Here is a 24975-nt window from a genome sequence, read left to right as displayed (position 1 = left end):
TCAAAATTTGGAGGCATAGGCAAAAATTCTTTTTTTCATATTATTGTGGCCCTGCCTACCCTCTCTTCCCTTGGGCCCAGCCACCCATGTATGTCTAGTGTGTCGATTTATAGCATAAGTTGTATGGGCACTGCAGAAGTTGTTGTTGTAAATTAGACCTCGGACATGGGTTCCTTGTTCCTGGCTGGCTCAAATTTCCATTTCAATCAGCTTTGCTGGTCACAACCCTCTTGAGTTTCTGTGTCCTCTTTGTGCTCTTTCTGGCAGATGAGCTACAGTGGTGTGCTGCCATGTACTCTCTGTTTCCTGTGAATGTCGGACACTGTGTGTGTTGTGGAAGAAAGTATTCCTGGCCTTCTCTACCGTCCCATTTGTAGGATGCATATAAGACTTGGCTTCCCATTTAGTCACATGTTGGCACATACACAATCAGTTGTCCTGGCGCGGGAGTGGATGGAACAGGGTGCAAGGATTACTTCTGTCCCTGTGGATCACTGGCGGGAATCGGTTTGAGCTCCAATTTTGAAATTGGCAGTATTTTTATATTTTCAGCTGCACCCTGCGTCTTGTCCAGTGGAGTTTCTTCAGTTGTGCATTGTTGATCATTTGTTGTCATGTTGTCATGCTGGTCCACCGATAACCACTTTGTGTGGAAGAACATCCTGTTCAGAAGGAATTACAATTGTGAGTTTATGTGTGTGTTTTTGTTAACTTCCTCCTGTGGAGGTGAATTCTTCACCTACATTTTTTATACACTTATCGGTATCTTTCCTTGACTGACACCACTTTAATTTTGGACTTCTTTTATTGTGGTGAAGTTGTATTGTGGCACAATTTTACACCTTCCTCATTTGGGATGTTCTTCACTGCTTTTTTTGACAGTTTTCTCTGAATATTTTATATCACAAAAACGCATTCATTTGCTAATTATATTTTAATAAGCATTATTGCTAATAGGTACAAAGAGCCTGTGTACATTTCAAGCTCTTCGTGAACGGACTTTAGTTAGTCCTGGATCGATGGCTTTCTTGCTTTCATTGAAACTATCAACTCTGGAAAGAACTGTGAGCGTTTGCTGTGTGGAACCAGTCATTATACAAACCTGTAGGAGGTTATGCGACTGAATCATACTCTGTGGGTGTACATAAAAAAATATTGTACAATATCAAACTGATTACAGTAGCAACAGGCAGTAATTTGTTTAGCTTCTCGAGTGCCGAATTTAGTGGAGTGTCAACTTTCCCTGTACTAGCACATTTTTAAAAATAGTATTTCTATCCACACAATCCAACAAAGGGAGCTGCCGAGCTCAAAGACTTGTGCATAAAGAACAGGAATATTTAAGTAATTTTCTTTCCTGTATTAGAAGCTCCTTTTCGTTTATGCTTGTAAAACCTTTACTGTGACTACAGAAGGAAACAAAAGGACGTTTTGAATAACCCCTAATTGCTTCTAATTAAAGTAGGCAAAAAAAGATAGTGTTGGTATGAGAAAGCAGTAGTTAAACAACTGGCAAAAATTTAATTTTATTAACTGCTTTAATAGAAGTATATCTAAAAAGGTAAGATATTAATGTGTTACTGGATAAGTTGTATTAGAAAATTAATCCACCATGAAAAGCTAGCTGAATACCGACAGAGAAATTTTATGAGTGCTAGTTAATGTCATAGTTCAAAAAAAGCTCTGAGGGTCACTTTCTAAAGAGAATTGAAGGCAGGTTTTAAAAAAATGTGATGCACATTCGTGGGATCTTATTTCAGGAGTTGATGACCTGATCCTAAGATGGGTTCCAATCACAACTTCTCAAAGCCTGACACAATATGTTGAGGATAACTGTGTAAACACAAAGAGCTGATGGACGGAGGGCTGAAACTTTTCAAACACTCACCCCAGTCACAGATCTGGGTTGTATCCATCATCATTCTTTAGCTCACTTCACCACCTCAGTTCAGACCCAGCTATATGCAAATCAGTCTTGACCCTGTGCCTCATGGGAACAGTCCAGCCCGAACTACTAAGCCTGGTCTTCCCTGAATCGGAAACAAGCATCCTGGGACCGGTTTCTGGGTAACACCCTTCATCAGCCAGGCTAGCTTGAATCCAGTGGCAAAGTGAGCAAGGCACCCACGTCTGGGCATACCGTGCCAACTTAGGGCGAACAAAGCAAAACACAAGGAGATGATGGACGGAGCTCTGAAATTTTTCAGACACTCACCCCCAGTCACAGATCTGGGTTGAATCCCTCATCATTCTTAAGCTCACTTTGCCACCTCAGTTCAGACCCAGCTATATGCAAATCAGTCTTGACCCTGTGTCTCATGGGAACAGTCCAGCCCGAACTGCCAAGCCAGGTCTTCCTCGAACCGTAAACAAACATCCTGGCACTGGTTTCTGGGTAACACCCTTCACCAGCCAGGCTAGCTTGAATCCAGTGGCAAAGTGAGCAAGGGACCCACGTCTGGGCATACCCTGCCAACTTAGGACGAAACCTGTCTTAGGATGCTTCTTTCCAGTCCAGTTTGGACCAGGCCTGACAGTTCGGGCTGGACTGTTCCCATTGGGCGCAGGGTCAATACTGATTTGCATATGGCTGGGTCCAAACTGGAATGGCATGATGAGCAAAAAACGATGGAATTAGGCTCAGATCTCTGTACTGGGGTGAATGTATGACATTGTTCTGCATTCCGTCCTTCAATTGTTCTTTTTGCATTTGTCACCCCGAGTGGGGCGGGTATGCCTAAACATGGATCCCGTGCTCTCCATGCCACTGGAGTCAAGCTATCCTGACTGATGAGGGCTGAAAGCCCGAAACTGGTCCTAGGATGCTTGTTTGCAGTCCGGGAAGGACCTGGTCTGGCAGTTTGTGCTGGACTGTTCCCATTGGGTGCAGAGTCAAGACTGATTTGGATATGACTGGGTCCAAACTAGAATGGCATGGTGAGCAAAAAAACGATGGATTTGGGCCCAGATCTCTGTACTGGGGTGAATGTATTACATTGTTCTGCATTCTGTCCATCAATTGTTCTTTTTGCATTTGTCACCCCGAGTGGGATGGCTGATGAGGGCTGAATGTCCGAAACCGGTCCTAGGATGCTTGTTTCCAGTCCAGGGAGGACCTGACCTGTCAGTTGGGATGGACTGTTCTCATTTGGCGCAGGGTGAAGGCTGATTAGCATATGGCTGGGTTCAAACTGGAATGGCATGGTGAGCAAAAAAACGATGGATTTAGGCACAGATCTCTGTACTGGGATGAATGTATGACATTGTTCTGCATTTTTTCCATCAGTTGTTCTTTTTGCATTTGAGGATAACTGTCTCATTTAAACTCTGCTCTATAACTGGACCCTTCTATAAGTTTTCTGTAATATTCAAAGTTTGTTATTCTTCTTCTTCTAGAGTTGATGGTGGGTCCAGTTTCCTGCTAAATGGGATTATATCATTACAGAGTAAACTAAAGAGAGAAATGCCTTCAAAGGGAATGCACTAGACAGAAACTTATTAAGGAGAAAAATAATATAAAATTGCCAAAATGAAAACTTGTTTAGAGTTAAGTGTATGGTTATGGTTACGGTTTGGACATGTTTAGGCAAGGGTGTGTAAAATACTTTATAACCGTAAAATAATTTTGTGTAACAAGTTTGTTTCAAGAGTCCTTCAAATGTTGATCAACAATTCTCTCGTTAAGATTGTGTGTTGCGATGTCTCTGAAAAGGTCCTCCTTGCAATGGCATAAATTGATTCGAAGTTGCTTATCTACGCACATGTGGCAGGTGGCATCCATTGCTGTCAGGTCCTTTTCCCCTCGGCAGGCCATCTGCCAACAGCACCGACTCAGGAAAGAGATAAGTTGAGCATTGGAGTAACCAGATGAGGTCTATGATGTTAAGGAAAGGACTGTGGGGCTGGAGATCTGGAACGACAGATGAGTACAGACTCTTCCATTTCTCAAATGCGTACAATCCTAGATTACAGAGAACTTTTCTTAAATAATAATGACATTATCAGCAAGCATCAGATACTTCACTTAGACCTTTGGTTCCATCATTCTCCTCTTGTGTTTGAATACTCTCCCTGCAAACAGAAATATATGCCATAAGAGGCTTTACATGTTATCTTTTTCTACTCCATAAATCCTACTCATTCGTCTGGGATGTTCTGTCATTAATCCTGGTATGGTCATAGAATCTTTCAGGCTCCTGCATTGTTCTCTGATCCCCTTGAAAAAACAAAATATCAGGGGCGTAGCTAGCAGTGTGCAGCCGGTGCAGTGGCACAAGGGATGAGGGTCCCAGTGTGTCCTGCACCAGAAGTACTGTATGCAAAAGGTCACTCGCACAGATGTTTTTTTCTGTGTACCCATCTGGGGCCTACCTCAGTGTTTACTCTTGTGGTGTGGGAGGGCCCAGAGTCACAGAGAGCAGGCTGGCCCCGGGCAGGCACTGACGCACCCATGAGTGGAGGATCTGCGTACACTTAACTGCTTGCAATGGGCTCAGCTGCTTTTACGTCATCAGTTACAAACTCTATCACTTCAAGCTTGTACATGTGCAAAGGCACTGAGGTGAACCTTTCACAATGTATTCCATACATGCCACGCCTGTGACAAGTTGCACATGCATGTGTGTAGAGACTCATTATCTTACAGCTTCTCGGTCTAGCTGTTACTATCGTGACACACTGGGATGGAATGGGATTGTGAGAGGATGGGAATCTCAGCCCTGGCAGGTTGTCATTGTAGAAAGTGCAGCCACAGCGTGTGGAACTTTGGCAGGATAACCGCGAGGGCGACAGCGGGCCCTCTGACCTAACTCTGCTCTGTCCAAAGGACTCAGGAGGCAAGCGGGGAGACGACCGTGACCCTGGGCTTGTGGTAGTCGCGCCGGAACAACAAGGCGGACTCCAAGTCCCAGGATCCTTCAGCTGCCACCACCTGGCCCGGGAGCAAGCCGTGCCCACCCCTCCCAGCTGCCTTAACCGATCTCGTCGCTCCCGCTCCGCGGGAGCCGCAGCGTGTGGAACTTTGGCAGGATAACCGCGAGGGCGACAGCGGACCCTCTGACCTAACTCTGCTCTGCCCAAAGGACTCAGGAGGCAAGCGGGGAGATGACCGTGACCCTGGGCTTGTGGTAGTCGTGCCGGAACACCAAGGCAGACTCCAAGTCCCAGGATCCTTCAGCTGCCACCACCTGGCCCGGGAGCAAGCTGTGACCACCCCTCCCACCCTATATAACAGTACCATCCTCCCCACGATGCAGGAGCGCGTGGGAGCGTCCCGGGAGAAGCCCGGGTCAAGGGCGGGACCGTCTGGTGGCGTCCAGGGCTGTCCAGGGCTGGGCTGGGCCACCCCCTGAAAACTTGGCTGCGGAAGCATGGACAGTTAGCTAACTCCTGTTTACTGTTGATTGGTTTTTATCTGGGAAGCTGTTCCGCTGGGCCCAGTGTATCCATTTTCTATTGGTTGTGTACGCAAATTTCCACTTGCTCAGGGAAGAGTTTGAGAGGGGGGGAGGCCCTGGTTGTGTTACTGGCGCAATGGACCAGTTTATCACCCGAGTTGGCACAGTTATCGAGAAGGAAATCGCCATGACAGAGCGGCCTCTTTCTCGAGAACATCTTCCAAATAAGCGGTCATCACTGGGTTCCTTGGCGCTAGTTCCCTCTCCAGCACGCGCAACCGATCCCGTGGTGAATGCTTCTCCCCTTTTAGATCATCCACGGGTTGCTGCTTTAAGGGTCAGTTTGGATAGGCTGGAGAGTATGGCAGACATAGCCCCACTTACGGATGATAATGCTTTGGATTTACGGTCCAGTGAGACCTCTGTCCCTAAGCTCCCTCCTAACATTTCTTCTAGTCATGGGGATTCCCCCCCCTCCAACAGTGTTGGTACCGCTGGTAGCAAATAGACCTGTTCATATCAAAAGGAAAAGAACTGTTAGCCCGCGCAAATACTGCCATCCCAAACCCTACAAGAAACTTAGGAGACATGGTACCAGGGTGGGCGTGATCCATAAGGGCGCAGGATTTGGTGAAAGTTGCCCCCAGGGGGCCACGGGGGAGAGCCCTCCGGTGCTATAGCAGAGAAGCCATGTGTTGATTTGACTAGAGATTTTGCTGAACACCCACCCCATGAAACCCCCTTGATTGATCAATTAGAGAAAATCTTGAAATCATTGTTGATCCCGGTAGTAGAGAGAGTTAAAGGGCTGGTAGAGCGGTTGGATAGGTTTGAGCAAGTGACACTGGACAACTTTTTTCCGTAAAATCTCTCATTAAGTTACACTCTAGAATGAGGGAGGAGGGATCAGGGGGGAATCTGTTGCTGGGCGACTCCTATATCCCCACAGGGCCCACCTATTGCATCTGGGACGGCTAAAGGGGTGGCAGCGGTTAGCGCTCCTGCTGCACATGTTGTGGCTTCTACTGGGGGTGTTCGGAACCCAGGGTTGGCCGCAACGAATCCTACAGAACATTCTAACATACCAAAGGCTATTACTGTCCCTGTTAAGAAGCTTGTGCGTCCCGAGGTTCCTGGTAGAATTGGCCCTGCCAAATTAAGAAACTCTGGCACTAGTAAAGGCCCTGAGCTAGCTCAACCAAGAAGAATTAGCTCCAATCCTCCTCTGGCTATCCAGCCTGATGCGCTCCCCCCCAAAGAGGCCCCTAGAATACCACCCGTGAACCTACCACCAGATTGTCAGCCTTATGTTTCCATCCTTACTAATGTACCATCCCTTAAGGCTGACCAGCAAGATTCCTACCAAATGCTAAAAAATAAAACTATGCTTTGGTTAAGGACAAATAGACCTCTCCACAGGGAACTAGATGGCCTGATCCTAGGCGTTAGAAGGGTAGGGTGGGTAGGCTATGGGCACAAGCATTTTGAGGGAGATTGTGTGGTGGTAAATTTTAAGGATGTTAGGGTTGCCCAAACAATTTGCAATCAGAATTTGGGGACTGGTGGTGCAGGTATTGTTGTAGTAGATTTGTCTTACTTCTACCCAAGATCTGTGGGAAACCAATATGGTACTAATTTGGGTGGTGGATGGAGGCACAATTTTAGCTCTCCAGTGAATCTCTTCAATCCTTTGCAACACCAGCCAGCTCCATAGCCTGGGCCATATGGGAGGATGCCAGGATATTGAAATTATATTTGTCCTGGGGTGGCCCCCCTGCTCCGAGCCTGGCATCTGTGTTAGAGCCTCATGACCTAGGCCCAAGTAATGCTAGTCCGCCACTTTCACCAGTTGAATGCAGCTCCCTAGATCAGGATCCTAACCTAGTTGTCAGTACTCAACAAGGAGATAGTGCACCATGGACATCCCCTGAGAGGGAGGGGGTATCCAGCCCCGAACTCCGCAGGGAGCCTGCTGTGGCGGAGCCAGATCTAAGGATTCTCAGCTGGAACGTTACGGGTATTCCGAGGAAGCTGGCTCTACCTGATTGGAACACCCTTGTGGAAGGCTACTCTATTTGCATCTTCCAAGAAACTTGGAGCAGGGAGCCTTGTCACAAGGTAGGTTATTCATCCTTTTTTGTACCAGCAGTGTCCCCTGTTTCGGGGAAGGGCCGCCCCTCAGGAGGCCTCCTTATATGGGTTGCTATCTCGCTTGGCTGTCAAGTTACTCAGTATGCGCCAAATTCACCCAATCTACTGAGTATATCAATCAAGGGACCGCGGAGAGGGCCGATCCTGGACATCTTTAATATTTATGCCAGGGGCACAAAGGGAGGCTCGCAATCACCCACAGAATTAGGGTTGGAATCTTTGCTTAGGCAGTGTCCCAATAGATCTCATGTCCTGGTCGCGGGGGACCTAAACTGCAGGTTTGAGCCCCTTGGGTTGGAGGACACCTTGGGAACCGCCGATGAAGACACCAGGAGAGGGATACCAGCCCTTACTATACCGCCCATTAGGAGGTGGTCTCAAGTGGTGGTCCAAATTAACTCCTTAAATATTGAATTTGGCCTTAGGGCTGCTAACGGAAGGATGACGTCAGACCCCTCTGGAGCCCATACTTATAATAGGGTTAACCATACGTCTAGGATAGATGATATCCTCCTTGACGTAAAGCTTTGGAGCTTCTTGCAGGATATGGAGGTACTCCCTTCAGTTGAGAGTGATCACAATCTCCTCTCTCTTGCCCTCCTTCCCCTGTGGATCGGGAATTAGGGGGTGCATACGTCTCATATAGCATCTATCCCCCAGGAGGTACATCCCTCCAACTGTGGTAGAATTTTGAAGTGGAGCAAGCTTATCATAGACGAAGAGAAAGTGCTAGCCATTGGGGCACTCTTAGACATAGCCCAGTCTAAATGGGACTCGCTGACTCCTCTGTCCGGGGAAGTCACTGTGCTTTTTTGTTATACATCCAAGGCCCAGAGTGACCTTTTCATTCTCCCAAGTAAGGCCTTCCGATCGGGCAAAAGCAAGCAGCTGCCCAAACCGCCGGGTTGGTTCACTAAAAAATGCAGGGAGAAGAAAAACGCCCTGATAGATGCTGTCAAAAGTAAATCCCAGGCTGCAATTAGGCTGGCTAGGAAAGAGTACTCCCAGACAACTATCGCAGCAAAGAGAGAATGGGAGGATGGGTTCTGGGCGGATCTTATGGAAGCAAGTACGGGCAGGGATGCTAGAGGTTTTTGGAACCTTATAAGAGCTAGGGATAGGCCAGATAGCACCCTGATGATGTGTAACATCCCAGCCCAGAACTGGTTCAACCACTTTTTGTCCCTCTATACCCCTATTGAGGTGGATTCCCACACCACCTTCTCTCTGGATGATTGTTCAGGGGATATTGAGGGTGCTCCCTTCACTGCTAGAGAGGTGGAAGGTGTAATTAAATCATTGGTGCCCCTAAAAGCAGCTGGGCCTGATGGGATACCGGGTGACTTCTACGTGCAAACACCAAGGAGTGGGGGAAGCTGATTTCGTCATTGCTTAATGCAATCAATAGCGGTGCGCCTGTACCCGAATCGTGGAAGGGGGCGGAGGTTGTCCCGATATTCAAAAAGGAGTGTCGGGATAACCCCGCCAATTACAGGCCAATAAGTCTCATCGATTCATCACAAAAAGTGGCAGGGAAGGTAATTTTGGGAAGGGTGCTCCAGTGGATGGACGACAATAACATCTTGTCGGACTTTCAAGCTGGATTTCGCTCTGGAACCGGGACTATTGAACAGGCCTTCAGGCTGGCTCTCTTGTATTGGAAGGTGGTGGTGCTGGGCAAAGGCAGTCTGTATTTGGCCTTTATAGACCTTAAGACTGCCTTTGACCTGGTACCAAGGGAGGAGTTGTGGAAGGTTTTGTTAGAACTGGTGTTGCCTCCATATATCCTATCCCTCCTCGTGAGACTACATGCTGGCAATTTTGCGCAGGTGCGATGGGGCATGAATGGGGAAAAAACTGATAGGATTCCTGTGAGAAGGGGCGTCCGTCAGGGATGTGTGCTAGCTCCCACTCTGTTCTCTCTTTATGTGAATGGAGTGGTTGAGCATTTGTTAAGAAATCCCTCGGATGCTCCCTCCCTGGCGGGCAAACGGATCCCAACACTGCTCTTTGCAGATGATACCCTTCTTATTTCAAAGACCCCCATGGGCCTCCAGAGTCTCCTGAATAGTTTCCAGGAGTTCTGTTCATTGAGGGGATTGGTAATCAATAGTGATAAAACCAAGTATTAGATTATGAATCCGCCTAAAAAACCTGGGCGCCCTCCGGCTTTGAATTCTGTCCCATTGGAGAGGGTATCCGAGTTCGACTATCTGGGTATCCGCCTTAACAACTCATTTAGCTGGAACCCACACATCCCAAAAATGCTCCTCAGTCATAAAAGGGTGGGTGGAGTATTACTTAAGGAACAACGCTCCTCCACAAGCAAACCTATTGCCACAGTTGTAGAGATATACAAAGCCAGAGGGGTTAGTGCTGCCTTGTACGGGGCGGAGTTGTGGGTACTTGCAACCTGGACGTGCTAGCAAGATCGGAGAGCAAATTTCTGAAAGATCTGATGGCTCTCCCGTTGAGCACACCTACAGTACCCGTGTTATTGGACCTAGGTTGCAGATGGATTAAGGACCAAGCACAACTCCGCCCCCTGCTTCTTTGGGCTCGGTTGTGGCGGGTGCCCGAATTAGCCTCCTATGCAGAGGCGCTATCAGAGGTTATGGCCATGGAAGGCTGGTCTAGATTAAATGGTTGAGGGATGTAAAATGGCTATTAATGGAGCTAGGGCTTGGTGATGCGTGGGCTTCGAGAAGTGCCCCACCTAAAGCGATGATTAAGAAACTGTATTGGAATTGGGTCTCTTCGAAATTATTTTCAGATCCCCGTCATTGTAATTCCACTGCAGCCTTTGTGAGGATTAAAGATGTGGTGGCATATGAACCTTATTTAGATATGATCTCCATCCCTTTTGACCGGGCCCTGTATTTTAAGTTCAGAGTGGGGACCCTTCCAGTAGGTGAACTAGTTGCCCGATGGAAATCCTCTCACCAGTTCTCCCCCTTTTGTGCTTGTTGCCCCACTCGAGTAGAGTCGGTAGCCCACATTCTTTTTGAATGTTCGGATTACTGTGCACCAAGGAGGCGCTGGCTCAAACCTCTATGCAGACTCTTAGGTACCCACCAGCACAAAGTGGCGCTACGCATTCTAATGTCTGACACATTCTCTTTGGTTGTCTGAGCTGTTTCAAAATATTTAAAGTGGTCATGGTTGATTTGTGTAAGAAGGCTGTCTTTGTCAATTTAATTCTTGTTTTAACTGTTTTAACATTTTATTCCCTTTTTTCCCTTTTGTAATCAGGAAGTGATTGCTATAAATGTTGTGTTTTATACTTGTTGTACAAGCTTTTATGATATTTTTATATCGAAATAAAGCCTATCAATCAATCAATCAAAAAGAAAGTGCAGCTTGTTGCTGGGGAGCTTTATAAGAAGGGAAAGTCAGTAGTGCTAGTGTGACTGTAAAGGGCAAGAAGAAGGGCTCTAGTATTAGGGCAAGCTTAAGAGAAGCTTGAAAGTCATCAGGGGATGTGAAGCCCAGTGCAGTCACTGTCAGGTGAGGGAAGGCCTGGTAATGGTGGCATTATGGGAATAAACTAAGCTCTTCTCTGGAAACAATATCAAATCCCCACCTGTAAAATTCTGCTAAAACTGCACATTTGTTAAAACAAACAATATCTAACCATCAGTCAGCTGCCGATCAACGTCATTGACATTCTGACAAAGGACATGGTAAATGCGAATGCAAAATGCTATGATAAAGCATCAAAATGAGCTATCTACCTACAGAATCACAGGTGTATGGCCGATAAACATTCATAAAAGGGTTTATAATGATATGGCAGAGCAGTCTACATTTGGTTCGAAGAACAAAAATGAATACTAAAACATGATTAGGTGTACAATAAAACTTTACAGTTGTTTTGCTGGCTACCGTTGTATATAGTTGCTCAATAAACTATAGCTTATGGTACCTCTGGTAAATACAGGTTGCTCCGATGTTCTTGAAGTAATTTCAAGCCAAAATAATCCACAAGCAGCTGGATCAAAAAGGAATGCTACTATAGGGACAGCAAGGTAAAGGGCTACTTAAATTGCAAGGGGAAAGTGCTTCAAATATGCAAGCTAAAGTGCAATGGATCCCAGCCCAGTGTCCCTTTATCAATTAAATGTTAAAATACTGCAATAAATACTTCATGTGGGAAATGTGCTATGCTGCTGGGGCTGGAGAGCTAGCTGCAACGTAGCTCACAAATTAAAGTACGGCCCGAGGTGTAAATTAAAGTGTTTCAATCTTCAGGTTACTAGATAAGATGAACTAAGTGCCCAGCTAATGCTGGTTAGATGTAATGCCTAACAGCTGCTTTGGTGAGGGGAACTCTGATCACCTTTCACAATTTCTCCTAAATCATGTAAGATTGGAGCTGTGGACGGAACATAAGTACCTAAGGAGCTGAGGCTCCTGGAGCGACCTGGAAGGCAAAAAAACTACTTATAGAAATTTCTAAAAGTGAGCAGACAGCTAAGTAGATTACCCCTTTAAGCAACATTACATTTCCTCATTAGAAGTACAAATATTCAAAGAGTTCAAAATAGGGCGGAGCCAATATTTCTATAGATTAATAGTGCTTTACAAATGCATACTTTATGAACAAGAGAGTCTGCTCACATGAAGCAAAGCCTGCACTGTGTATTTGTGTCGCTTCCCCTCCTGTCATACCAGTAAGCCTTCAAAGGGATCAAACCGAGTCTCAGCAACAGCTTCTTCAGACCCTTTACAGGTGGCTGAGATGGGAAGATTGGAAGCACCCCAAGGTCATATATGTTGGTGGCCCAGCTGCCTTGGAAATTTTCCTTTAGGGACTTCCTATCGAGGTCTGCTGAGATGATTTTAGCTAGCTATAAGAGTAATTTCTAAGTCTGCTTTAGCTGAAGATTGGCAAACTAAATATCATGAGTCTCTAAATCGCCCAGAGAGCTGTGTAAATACTGTTGCCATGCAGAGTACACCTGTTCTATTGTAGGTCAGAGCAGATGTTTCAGTGTACCAGCCGGTGCCCTTCTCAGTTTTAAAGAGTAGGACAGGAATTTTGCATTCAATGACAGATGGTGTTGTGTAGGACTGAATTCTAGACTAACTTGGGCTTGTGTTGTGCAATATGGTGGTAAAATTTTTTTTCGTATCATAGCTAATTCGGGTTTTCTCCAATCAGTTTGGGATTCTGCTTTTGAAGACCATTGCGCCATAGGTTACTGAGGGTATTAACTTGCTATTGATGTCTTTTAGTAAGGCTCTTAAACTGGGACACTGCAGAGAACTGTAAAATTTACAAAATGCCGAGCTCAGGGAGCTGACGGAGGATGGCGGCCCTTGACATGTGTCGAGAATAGACCACTTTCATCCAGCCAGATCCCTAGGAACTTATAAGTATCCCCCTTATGAATTTAACTTTTTTGAATGAACTAAGACATGATTTTTATTAGTTTGCTGTCGATTATCATGAGCATTGTTTTGGTTATGTGGATTAATAAATTGTTTAACTCACAAGAATTTTTTTTTAAAAAACAGCGAACTCTGTAGTGTAGACCAATACACGCCTGATTAAGTGGCACTGTGTCGTCCGTGCATTGCAGCACTTGGATTTTGTGGCCAGCTAACTAGGGAAACTTCTTCCAAATGATCCTTTAGGTCAGTTATATATAGATTATATAATAGAGCGACAAGGATAGATACTTTTTTTAGCCCTTTGTTGGTCTGGATTTTATTTTGCCAGATGCATCCCCGTGTGAGCTGACATTCATTTTAACCCATGTGTCCATATGCAGTGAAATGATGGTGTTGAGCAAAAGTGGAGGAATGCCCCATTTGTGTAGTTTAGCCCTTAGTTTACCTCTAGACACATTGGCAAAGGTGGTGGCAAAGTAATTAAATCCCACATATTATATTTGTCTTTTTTTGCCATAGTTTTGCCTATTAAATAATTTAAGCAGATCAAACATTTTTTTTAAGAGAGCTTTCATAGCACAACAGCTGCCCACAGTGGGGTGCTTAGAGACTTATAGGGTAAAGACAGACAGTGAGGTGCAACATCTCAAAGTTTGCCAAAGGTTGCTCCAAAGCTTGGAGCCTGGGTAAGCAAAGGACCATCTTCCCATGCGAGTCCATTTGATTCTTGGAACCACCCTTAAGGAAAGATCACTGGACCATAATGCGCAAGTCGATAGACGATCTTGCAAGTCCATGGAGATAGCATGGGCCATCTCCTGATCTAGCTCGGTGCACAAAGCAAAGAGCTTTAAATTATATTTGCTTCTCCACATTGAGCTTGTTCATCTACCTCAAGGTAGTGAAAGCAGAAGCACTTTTTGGGAGTCTGTAGAGTAGACTGGTCACCGAGTTCTGGACTACTTACAGCCTTCTTGAAGAGGCGTTATCTGCTCCCAGGTAGAGGACTGTGCCATAGCCCAGTCAGGATAGAATAGGGGACTGAATGACTGTCCTTCGGGCTGAGAAAGGAAGAATCCGCAGTCATTTCAGGGCAGCAAAGCAGATGGCAACCATCTTTGCAATCTGAGGCTCCAAGGACAATTTGTCGTCTAGAAGGCACTCAAGATTATTCACGTTTGGGACTGCGCAGGAAGTGCACCCAAGTTGTGAGGCCAGCGCTGTGAGCCCTTAGGGCCTGGTTCTTTCCTAATACCAATACCTCTATTTTTTCCCCATTCAGTTTCAAGGAATTCATGTTCTTCCAAGAGACAACCCCAGCCAGGCAGGAGTTCAGGGCTTCAGATGTATCATCCAACACGATAGACAGAGAGAAGATAATTTGTGTGTCATCCGCGTAGGAAAACATGGTTAGGCCAAAGCTTTCTGCAAGGTCTGCAAAAGGTTGGACATAGATGTTAAATAATGCTGGATTTAAGGCTGAGCCTTGAGGAACCCCTGATGTAGGGGCATGTCGTGTGGCAGAGGCATTTGCTGAGGACATCTGAAATGTACTGTCACTCAGGAAAGATGTCAATCAGGATAAGGCTGTACCTTGTAAACTTATGGTGACTGGTCTCTCCAACAGCGTTTCGTGTGACACAGTATCAAAAGCAGCGCTGAGATCTAGTAAAATCAGAGCTGCTGTCTTGTCATCATCCAGGAGCTGTCTAAGTTGTTCTGTGACTCCTAGAAGGGCTGGTTCCTTACTGTGACCTGCTCTGAACCCTGACTGTGAGGGGTATTGTCGGTTATGGGACTCCACAAAAATAGAAAGTTGTCTGTTGACATACTTTTCCAGGATTTTAGCCAGGATGGGAAGCATGGAGATAGGTTTATAATTGGACCAATTTAGAGGATCCAGGTTAGATTTTGTCTGGAGGGGCAAAACCATGGTGTGTTTCCAACGCTGAGAATGCACCCTGCCTGTAAATAGGAATTCAGAAGGTCGAACAGTAGCTGCAAAATATCAGGATCCAGAGGAAGAGGGTCTATAGCGGTGCCCGATGTTATAGACTTTATCAGTGATGTGAGTAACGGAAGGTCTAGCATGTCTCATTCATTAGGTATCTGTGTGGTGGGGGTATGAGGAGCAAAGATTGAGGTTATAACTGAAAAGGTGGGATCCTCCGTTGTCAAGGGTGTTGTATTAAGGCACAACTGAGGCAGACCAAGCCCCCTCCCTGATTTTAATGAGAGTTGGATATCCTCCACTTTTCAAACAAAGTAAAGGGTCACTTCATAGCATTACGTCTGGGAGAGTATGGGGGAAGGAGCAGCCTTAAAAGGGTCAGAGAGTTCTTACACTAACCTGAGCAGAGTTTTAGGGCACTTTTGTGCAGAGGTAATTTGGTCCAAATAAAAGGTGGCATTAGCAGTTCTACAAAGCCCATGGTAGTTTATCAATGCATATTTATATTTCAGTTTGGTTTCTTCATCATACTTGAGTCTCCAGACTCTCTCTAACCCTTGCATCTGGTTTTCTCAGCGCAAAGTGCCTCAGTAAACCACGGAGCCGGAGAGTAAGTCCTGGCAGGATGGATGAGTTTAAAAGGCAGGACAGTGTCCCATTAATCAATTCTAAGCTGATCACGCATGGCCACAAGGATTAAGTTAGTCATTGTGTTGCCCAGTAGGTGATTAAGAGCTGAGGTATCCAGCATTGGCCAGGCTCTAGTCCTGACTAAAGGTCTAACCCTGTCTCTACAAGGGGCCATTCCAGTTGAGCCAGCAAATAGTACCATGTGATGATCTGACCACAATAGGGGCACCGTTGTAGCAGTAACAAGATTTTTCATTAGAAAAAAGTGGATCCAGAAAGTGGCCTGCTGCATGAGTTGTGGTGGAGTTAATAGGTGTCAGGTTCAGGGTTCTAAGATCCTCAATCAAAGTCTGTCCAACGCTACAGAGAACATCTTCTAGCTGATATTCAGGTCACCTAAAAGAATAAAGATAGAGGATTTAAGAATTAAGGGAGGGAATATGCCAGGGAGCAGCATGCTCCCATTCCCTCCATACCCTGGGGACCGACATATTAGGGCACCAGATATAGTAAATTTAGAAGTTAATTCCAGTGGGAAGGAAACTGCTTTGCAGGCTGGGGTAGACAGTTCTTGATTTTTGCATTTATATATGTTTTTAAAATTAATGGCTATCCCTTGGATGGGTTAAGTGAGGCTCGGCAGGCCTCTGGGTAGCTAGGACGGAGTGCTTTCAATAGTTCAGTTCCTCGATTTTGCAACCCTTTTGAGTGAGGGGGATTAATTGGTTATCCCTTCCTATTTTTCCAACTCCTGGTTTAGTATTTAAGCATAGCATGTGTCCTCAATGTCACATTGACATTCAAGGGGATAGTCAAAAGTAAATAAATAAAAACCCTTACTTTGCACTCGCTGCATCGCCGACTCAGCGCAAGGTAAGTAGTTTTATTCATTTATTTTTTACTTCTCACTATCCTGTCGTATGTCAAATTCCACTATAAGATGATTTAATCAAAAAGAGACTAGCTGAGATAAGGGGAAAGGGGTTGATTTAAACAGAATTCTAGTTTAAAGGTATTCGTGACTCAGGTTTGTTTTGTCAGTAGTTTATGGCACCTGGTAGGTGTGCTCATGAAGCCCTCACCCACCAAACTAGTTGGTGGCATGCTTCATCATCGGGCCCACCCAGTGACACCTAACGTGTCCCGGGTGTGCTACGACGCCTGGTGACAGCGGAGCAGGTATATCACTGTGTGTGTGCGCGGTGAAGGATGTTTTAAATGTGAGTTAAAACGGCTTGGCGGGGGTCCCAGTACCCGAAGGTAGAGCAGACTTTAATACCTGGGCCTCCGTCAGCGGTTAAAAATAAGGCAGGTGGACGTTAGAGGCGAGTTACGACCTCTCACGTCCTTCGTAAGTCAACATGTTTCAGCCAGTGCCTTATGAATATGCTGGCTTTCTTCAGGACAATAAAAAGAAATAAATAGTGTGTGTGATTAAAACTAGTGGACGTGTGATGCAGACTATGTGTCTACACGCCCTAAAGTGTATCTATGTGTGAGAGGGGGGATTCCCTTCTCAAGACCACGCTAGTTTTAAGGATTATTTCTTCAAGGTTAATGAAGAGGCAAAGTGGTTGATCAGGATTTCTGACCAGAGCCTGCTGTGGACCTGTAGTGCCTCCTTCGCAGAACCGGTCATACTATAACCCACCCCACTTTGCCCCCACCCTGCCCCGCCTAACCGCCCCACAGCACTTACATGTGCGAGCCGCAAATGCATATACACTTTTTGAGATGTACAAAGTGCGTGCTTTCTCCCACCAGGAGGCAGTCAAATTACTGGAAGGGACAGCTGATGTGGTCTGAGTACTTAGGTGGGTCCTGGGGCTCGACTATATTGTCATCAAATGAATATTTTTAGTTCTTTCCTGATCCCAAGTGAGGGTGTGGGGCTGGGTTATTACAGCCTGATTCATCATACTCCCGTTTTGCGAGCCCCTAATAGCGATTCATAGCGAATCGCTATTAAGGACTCGCAAAACGGGATTCATGTAGGAATATGCAAAAAAAATGCGATTTCCACTAATTCCTTATTTGCGATTAGCAAATTGCTAATCGCAAATAGGGAATAACTCCCCATTCATTCCTATGGGCCAAAAGGCCCATAGGAATGAATGGGGAGTATTCCTTATTTGCGATTAGCAATTAGCTAATCGCAAATAAGATAGCGATTGAAAGGGTGCCAGGGGTGTCCAAAGGACACCCTGTAGCACCCCTTAAATGCTAATATGAACAGGGGTTGCGCACACACATGTCCAAAGGACATGTGTGTGTGCAACATGCAACTCCGAAAAATGCTTTTAAAAGCATTTTTCTGAGTTATCGCTATTTACCACAAGGTTTGACCTCGCGGTAAATAGCGGCCCGAAATTGCGATTTCGCAATTTTTAAATGGATGATGAATTGCATTTAAGGAATCTCAAATAGAGATTCCTTAAATGTAATCCATCGCAAATTTGCGAAAACGCAATTACCGATTTTTGCATTTGGGATGATGAATCCCAAATGCAAAAATCTCACTCGCAAAGGGCCAGATTCTCAGAATCTGGCCCTTTGCGAGCCGAATTCAGCTTCATGAATTAGGCTGTTAGTGCGATACAACATTTTAAAGTCTGGGGCATAGCTTGTGTGTCTCTGCTTAGCTGCAGAAAGTGTTAAAAGTCTTGAAAGACACGATTTCCTTAAGTGTGGCATCCTAGCGTGAGGACTGGTTGGAGTCCAATAGACTTGTACACATGTTGTTTCTTTTGGACTTCAATGTGAGACAGCGCAAGGGCTTGGCTTGTGGTTCAGAATGAGGTGATTTCCGTGCATCCTTTCATCTTGCATTAGGAGTGGCGCTGGAAGCGAGCTATCTGCTTTCTTCTGAAACGTGTGTTTTGAAGTTCAGATGTGAGTCGTGTCAAAGCAAATTAATTTGTTGCCGAGTTGAGAACGGAAAATGTTCACATACCGCGTTCTTTGTGTTAACAATTGTAAGTTCGCTTTTATACTTGATTACAGTACACTAAAGCTTTAGACCTATTGCACATAGACATGCATTACAAATGCACTGACTTTTTATTATTGCATGTTGTACATTTCAGATGCACTATTCTATAAAGCATATTCTCATTCTGAAACTGGTGCAGAAAAGCGTGAACTGCAGAAATTGGTGAAGTCAACCAATTTACCATAGCTTGCTGTACCAAGCTTCAAGGTCTGCACACATTCTATCATAGAGAACAGCAAGAAACCTGCTCATGAGTGCCTATCTGATGCACTGTTTCAACACATGTTCTTTCCTCAAATCTTTTGCATTGAGAAAAAGTGTGCACATTTAGCACTGCACTGTATGGATAATATTGTTTCATGTTCCAACTGACTAGGGGACAAAACTCTGGTCTGTGGCAATGGCATTTTGCCCTTAACCTTATATATAATGCTTTTTAGCTTGCTTGCTATTTGGTCTATCCGTGTTAGACTTCTACGAGCTATCCTAAGGGTCTGTTTCTTTTACAGAGAGAATATACTGAAGAAAATGTCTAGATGCATCGACTGAAACCATGACTTTCTGACTTTGTGGGATTTAAATTGAGGTATACAGATTTTCATAAACAACTAGTTTATAAATATTTATTTGCACTGCCCTATCTTTATATTCACAATGAGAACAGATATGGTCTAACGGCCCTATTGCCAATTTTGGAACCACACATATGTTCTAACTCGAGTCTCCCAAATAAAGAGGTATTATATGTTCCTCAGCAAATTATGTTGTCTATCTTTACATTGTTCCCTTATATTCCAAACTTGTAGGAATTTAGAACAGCTTGTGTAATTATTAACCATAAAAACAGTACCATTCTGTTCATTCTAGACGAGTCTAGACCTTATTTGGTTGTGGTGTTGCACTATGCAAGGCTCGACCCTCCGTTCGTGATTTTGTCCTAGGTGACTGATATCCCAACAAATCCTGCTAGAAAACACCACATTCCTTTCTGTGAACTGCTGTAGAGGCAGCTAACACTGATAAATTAATTATCTTCCAGCTGGCAAAATAATATACCAAACCCTGGGCGTAGTGGGCGAAGCGGGGATACGCGGAGGTCCACAGAGTTGGGAACAAACTCAGTGGAACTCTGCTACGCCACCTGCCTCCCACCATATATTAACAAATAATTATACATTACTTAAAAGAAAATTAAAACCACTTACCTGTACTGCGGCATCCCCGGGCTGCCCTCCTCCTCTTCCTCGCCGTCTGGGTTATCCTTGAAAAAACTGTGCATGCGCGCACGCCCGTGTATTTCTTGCGATAAATGCGTGGGTGAAATATGCGGGTGCACGCGCATGCACAGTTTTCTCAAGGATTACCCAGATGGCAAGAAAGAGGATGAGGGCAGCCCGGGGACACCGCAGTACAGGTAAGTGGTTTTAATTTACTTTTAAGTAATGTAGAATTACTTGTTAATATAGGGGGGTGGAGCGGGGGCTGGCCCACTCCGCTTCCTTGCGGAGTGTGCAGAGATTTGCCTTCTCTGCGGAATGGGGAGGAGGCAAATCTCCGCACACTCCGCGGGCAGAGCGGAGTTCTCCGCCGGCTTAAATATAACCCTATGAAATTGATTGGTTAAAGAATGGTAGACTATCCACTTGATCATTCTATGAAATTAGGAAAATAAACTAAGGCCCAACATGGGGGCGTTGTTTTCGTACTGTGGCTGGTTCCACTTATAACTGCATGTGGTGACATGAGATAGAAATTCTAGTGTTCAGAATTTAATGAAGTTACCAATCTATCTCACATGATGAGATCACTTTAGACTGTCTAAAGAACTGAATTTACCTCAGCTATAGGTATTTCCTGCAGGGGAATAACATAATGTTTTCTAAATTCAGTCAGTGACATCTTCTGTTTTCTTGGATGGGTTGCTCATCCCATGTTTGGTCCACGAAGTCCATGAAAGAATGAGGAAAGTATTTTGTTTGTTAGTCTGTGAGTTAGGCATGCTGTTGGGACTGCATGCCTAACTCAGAGACTAACAAAGCAAATTGTAACTATCACTTTCCTGGCCAGGGATCCAGCAATCAATATACGTTTATAGGTGTGACATCAATCAGTCATGGTCAGAAAATACCTTGAGGCTCTAATCCTTAAGCAGACTCCTAAAAAGTGAAAAATAGAGCACAGGCCCAGAACAGAAATGATTAGTGCTTACTGAGCGAGGCAACACTAATCTGAAATTGAAATGCTGACTTATTCTATGAACGTCTGATGCTCCCAGAATGAATGGAACCTGCCACTGAAAAGTGATTAGCCATGTTCATACTGTTATTGCATATGGCTTTACATCTTGCAGGGAAATGTAAGAATACAACTCCACAATGAGACCTCAGGCGTTGAAGAAATCTCCCCATCTCCAGTCATCATTAGCTTTGCAGGAATCAGCTCTGCTGGAACATGACACCGTTAAAAAATATGTTTTTTATTTCAAAACTTTCGTGAAACTTAGGTCTTGGCTATATGCTTGACAACATTCACCAGATTCTTTTGTGGTCCTTTGAATACTTAAATGATATGGGTCATAATGTGCTCTCTGAATGTGTCTGTCAAGATCAATGGTCTTCACGTTTCGGAAAGGGAGCCTTGTAAAAGATCGAATATACAATCTTTACCGGCTTGTTCGGCACTGCCGGAAGATGGTGAAGCATGGATTGATTTTACACCTATGTTTTCCAACCTTCCGTGCCCGTCTATCCTTCTTTGATCACATTAGTCTAAAGAGGTGTTGTAAAGGGTAATATTTGGTTCATCTCAAACGTTGGTAAATAGCGAGTAGCACATTTCAACTGTGCCCCAGCTCATTGAGCTCATTGGCTGTCTTACCTTGATTTTTCTCAGATGTTCATTGCTTCTCACTCCCTCTTTTACAACTTTTCCTTGAGTTTGCCCTTTTTAGTAAGTACTTATTATTTCTATCCCCTCTCAACTAGTTTCATTTCCCAGTACTCAAACCCCTCTCACCACCAGGCTAGTCTACACCATGTCAAGGACGTGCATGGGTGGAAAAACGTTTACCGTCATTAAAATTTGAATATAGCAGATAAGCTAATGGTGGGCATTTACCACAAATCTTTGCTGCTATAAACGGTGCACAGCAGGAATATCAACGTATAAATATCGAGGGACATAAATATCCCTGCAAAAATATCGTGGGAAGGAAATATTGGCAACATAAATATAGTGGACAAGAATATTGACTGACAGGTAAGTAATATCGATTTCAAAAACATCAACGTCTTAAATATCGTTGAAAAAATATAGTTGACAAAAATATCGAAATATTAATAATGTTATGTATTTTAGTGTTTTGAATGAGACTTGTTTGTCATTTTATGATATGTTTTAAAATTGTACTAGTTATTAATTTATTTTAAGCTTCATTTTATGTTTTTAGTTCCGTAGCAGGTTGTTGGTTTATAGGGGAATAGGGTGGGAAGTAATTTCATTATATAGATTTAAATAATAATTTATAGTAGTTAATTTCTTTTTTTATTTGAATTTTGCGTTTTTATTTCCGAAGCGGGTTGTGGGTTTATAGGGGAATAGGGTGGAAAGTAATTTAATTATATAAAATGTAGTGAATAATTAATGTGTTAATTGATTAATTAATAATAGTTTAATAATTAGTTGTTAATTTCAATTCATCAATTAATATTTAATTATGTTAATTGTTTAATTCATTTTAGGTGTCTGTTGTGGTGTTTATATGTGTAAATGGTGTGAAGGGTGGTAAGTATTTAATGTTTTATTGATTAATTATTAAATATTTTTAAATCAATTTCCATTAATAAATTAGTAATTATTAATTGTAATTGTGTAATTAATTTTAGGTGTGTGTTGTGGTGTTTAGATGTGTAAATGGTGTGAAAGGTGGTAAGTAATTAATTTTTATTGATTAATTACTAAATATTTATACATTAATTTCCATTAATTAATTAGTAATTAGTCATTTTAATTGTGTAATACATTTTAGGTGTGTGTTGTGGATATTATACTGTTAATTAATGATTTTTTATTATCTTTAATAATAATAATATATTTAAATGTATATAATAATTATGTTAATATTGGAAATTAAATTTACTAAAAATGTTGATGGTTTTGTTTGTTATTGATGCGGGATCCAGCACTTTCCCTACTGTTGCACTCACTGGAGTGGGAATAGTAATTTTTACCCCTACGCTATCCAGCGCTTTCCCTACTGTTGTACTCACTGGAGTGGGAATAGTCATTTTTACCCTTATGCTATCAAGCGCTTTCCCTACTGTTGCACTCACTGGAGTGGGAATAGTCATTTTTACCCCTACGCTATCCAGCGCTATCCCTACTGTTGCACTCACTGGAGTGGGACTAGCAATTTTTACCCCTACGCTATCCAATGCTTTCCCTACTGTTGCACTCACTGGAGTGGGAATAGTCATTTTTACCCCTACGCTATCCAATGTGTTCCCTACTGTTACACCCACTGGAGGGGGAATAGTCATTTTTACCCCTCCTTTATCCAACGCTTTCCCTACGGTTGCACTCACTGGAGTGGTAATAGTAATTTTTACCCCTACGCTATCCAGCGCTTTCCCTACTGTTGCACTCACTGGAATGGGAAAAGTAATTTTTACCCCTCCGATATCCAATGCTTTCCCTACTGTTGCACTCACTGGAGTGGGAATAGCAATTTTTACCCCTACGCTATCCGATGCTTTCCCTACTGTTGCACTCACTGGTGTGGGAATAGTAATTTTAACCCCTACGCTATCAAGCTCTTTCCCTACTGTTGCACTCACTGGAGTGGGAATAGTAATTTTTACCCCTACGCTACCCAACGCGTTCTCTACTGTTGCACTCACAGGACTGGGAATAGTAACTTTTACCCCTACGCTATCCAACGCTTTCCCTACGGTTGCACTCACTTGAGTGGGAATAGTAATTTTTACCCCTACACTATCCAGCGGTTTCCCTACTGTTGCACTCACTGGAGTGGGAATAGTCGCTTTTACTCCTCCACTATCGAGCACTTTCCCTACTGTTGCACTCAATGGAGTGGGAATAGTCATTTTCACCCCTACGCTATCCAACGCTTTTCCTACTGTTGCACTCACTGGAGTGGAAATAGCAATTTTTACCCCTACGCTATCCAATGCTTTTCCTTCTGTTGCACTCACTGGAGTGGGAATAGTAATTTTTACCCCTACGCTATCCAATGCTTTCCCTACTGTTGCACTCACTGGAGTGGGAATAGTAATTTTTACCCCCTCTCTATCCAACGTTTTCACTACTATTGTGTTTATTTTGTTATTAAATGTATATTTAATTTTTTTTAATAGTTTAATGTGTTGATTAAATATAGAATATTTTATTTAATTTAAAATTATGTATATATGTGTATATTTAAATTTTATATAATTAAAAAAAATTAATACATTAAATAAAGATAATAGTTAATAAAATGTATTTAAGTAAATGTATGTATATGTACACATTTTTGTGTTTATATTTATTAAATCAAGTTTATTAGTTATATTTAGTTAATATATATACATTTAATTCATTCTGTTAATAATATTAATATTATTTAATTCATTTATTTAAGTTGTCATTTTTTCAAGTTGAAAGTTTTTTTACATCAATATTTTTGTGTAAACATTATTGTACTTACCTGTTTATGTATAGGAAGTCGATATTTTTGTTATCTATATTTTAACATCGATATTTTTTTCATCGATATTTTTACTATTGATATTTTACCATGGAACCCTATATACATCAGATCAACTGAATGAAGATGTTTTACTTTGTCGTGAGATGTACTGTGAGGTGCCCAGTGTTCTATTATCAAAATTCATACTGTCATGTTCTTCGTTTTGAGGCGCCAAGAAATTACTGTGCTACTAAATATCTTAATAAAATATTATGAGATTGGGTCTCGTGCTGCTCTGCCTCATTATACCTGAGAAGCCTGCAAATTATTGCATATGCTTACAATTAGCGTGCTAACATTTTTCTACTGCTTTTCTCTCAATGCAGTCAAAAAAGAACTGCAGGGCTACATTTCTCATATTTTCGTTATTCACCATTAGGGCAAAATAGCAGGGACATTCAACTTGTTTGCTTTCCACAGGACTTACTATTAGCTATAGCTTATAGGGCATTTGGTGACTGTAAACAGTGCTGATATATAAAAAAGAAACTGGGTTAGTAAAAAACACTTCTTGATGGGTCACAAGGCCAGAAGGGATGCATGCTCCTGTTTCAGCTGAAATTGTGATGTCTGCAGCACATATTAGGAAAAGCTCTGTCCAAGATAACCTGGCCCAGGCACTAGCCCCAACTTGGTCCACTGCCTCAAGACCATCATTCGGAATGCCGAATATTGCCTTTAGTAAGCTCTCTTTAATATATCCTAATAA

Source organism: Lissotriton vulgaris, chromosome 10 (assembly GCF_964263255.1).
Source record: "Lissotriton vulgaris chromosome 10, aLisVul1.2, whole genome shotgun sequence".
Taxonomy (NCBI): Eukaryota; Metazoa; Chordata; class Amphibia; order Caudata; family Salamandridae; genus Lissotriton; species Lissotriton vulgaris.
Note: the sequence above shows the minus strand (reverse complement) of the source record.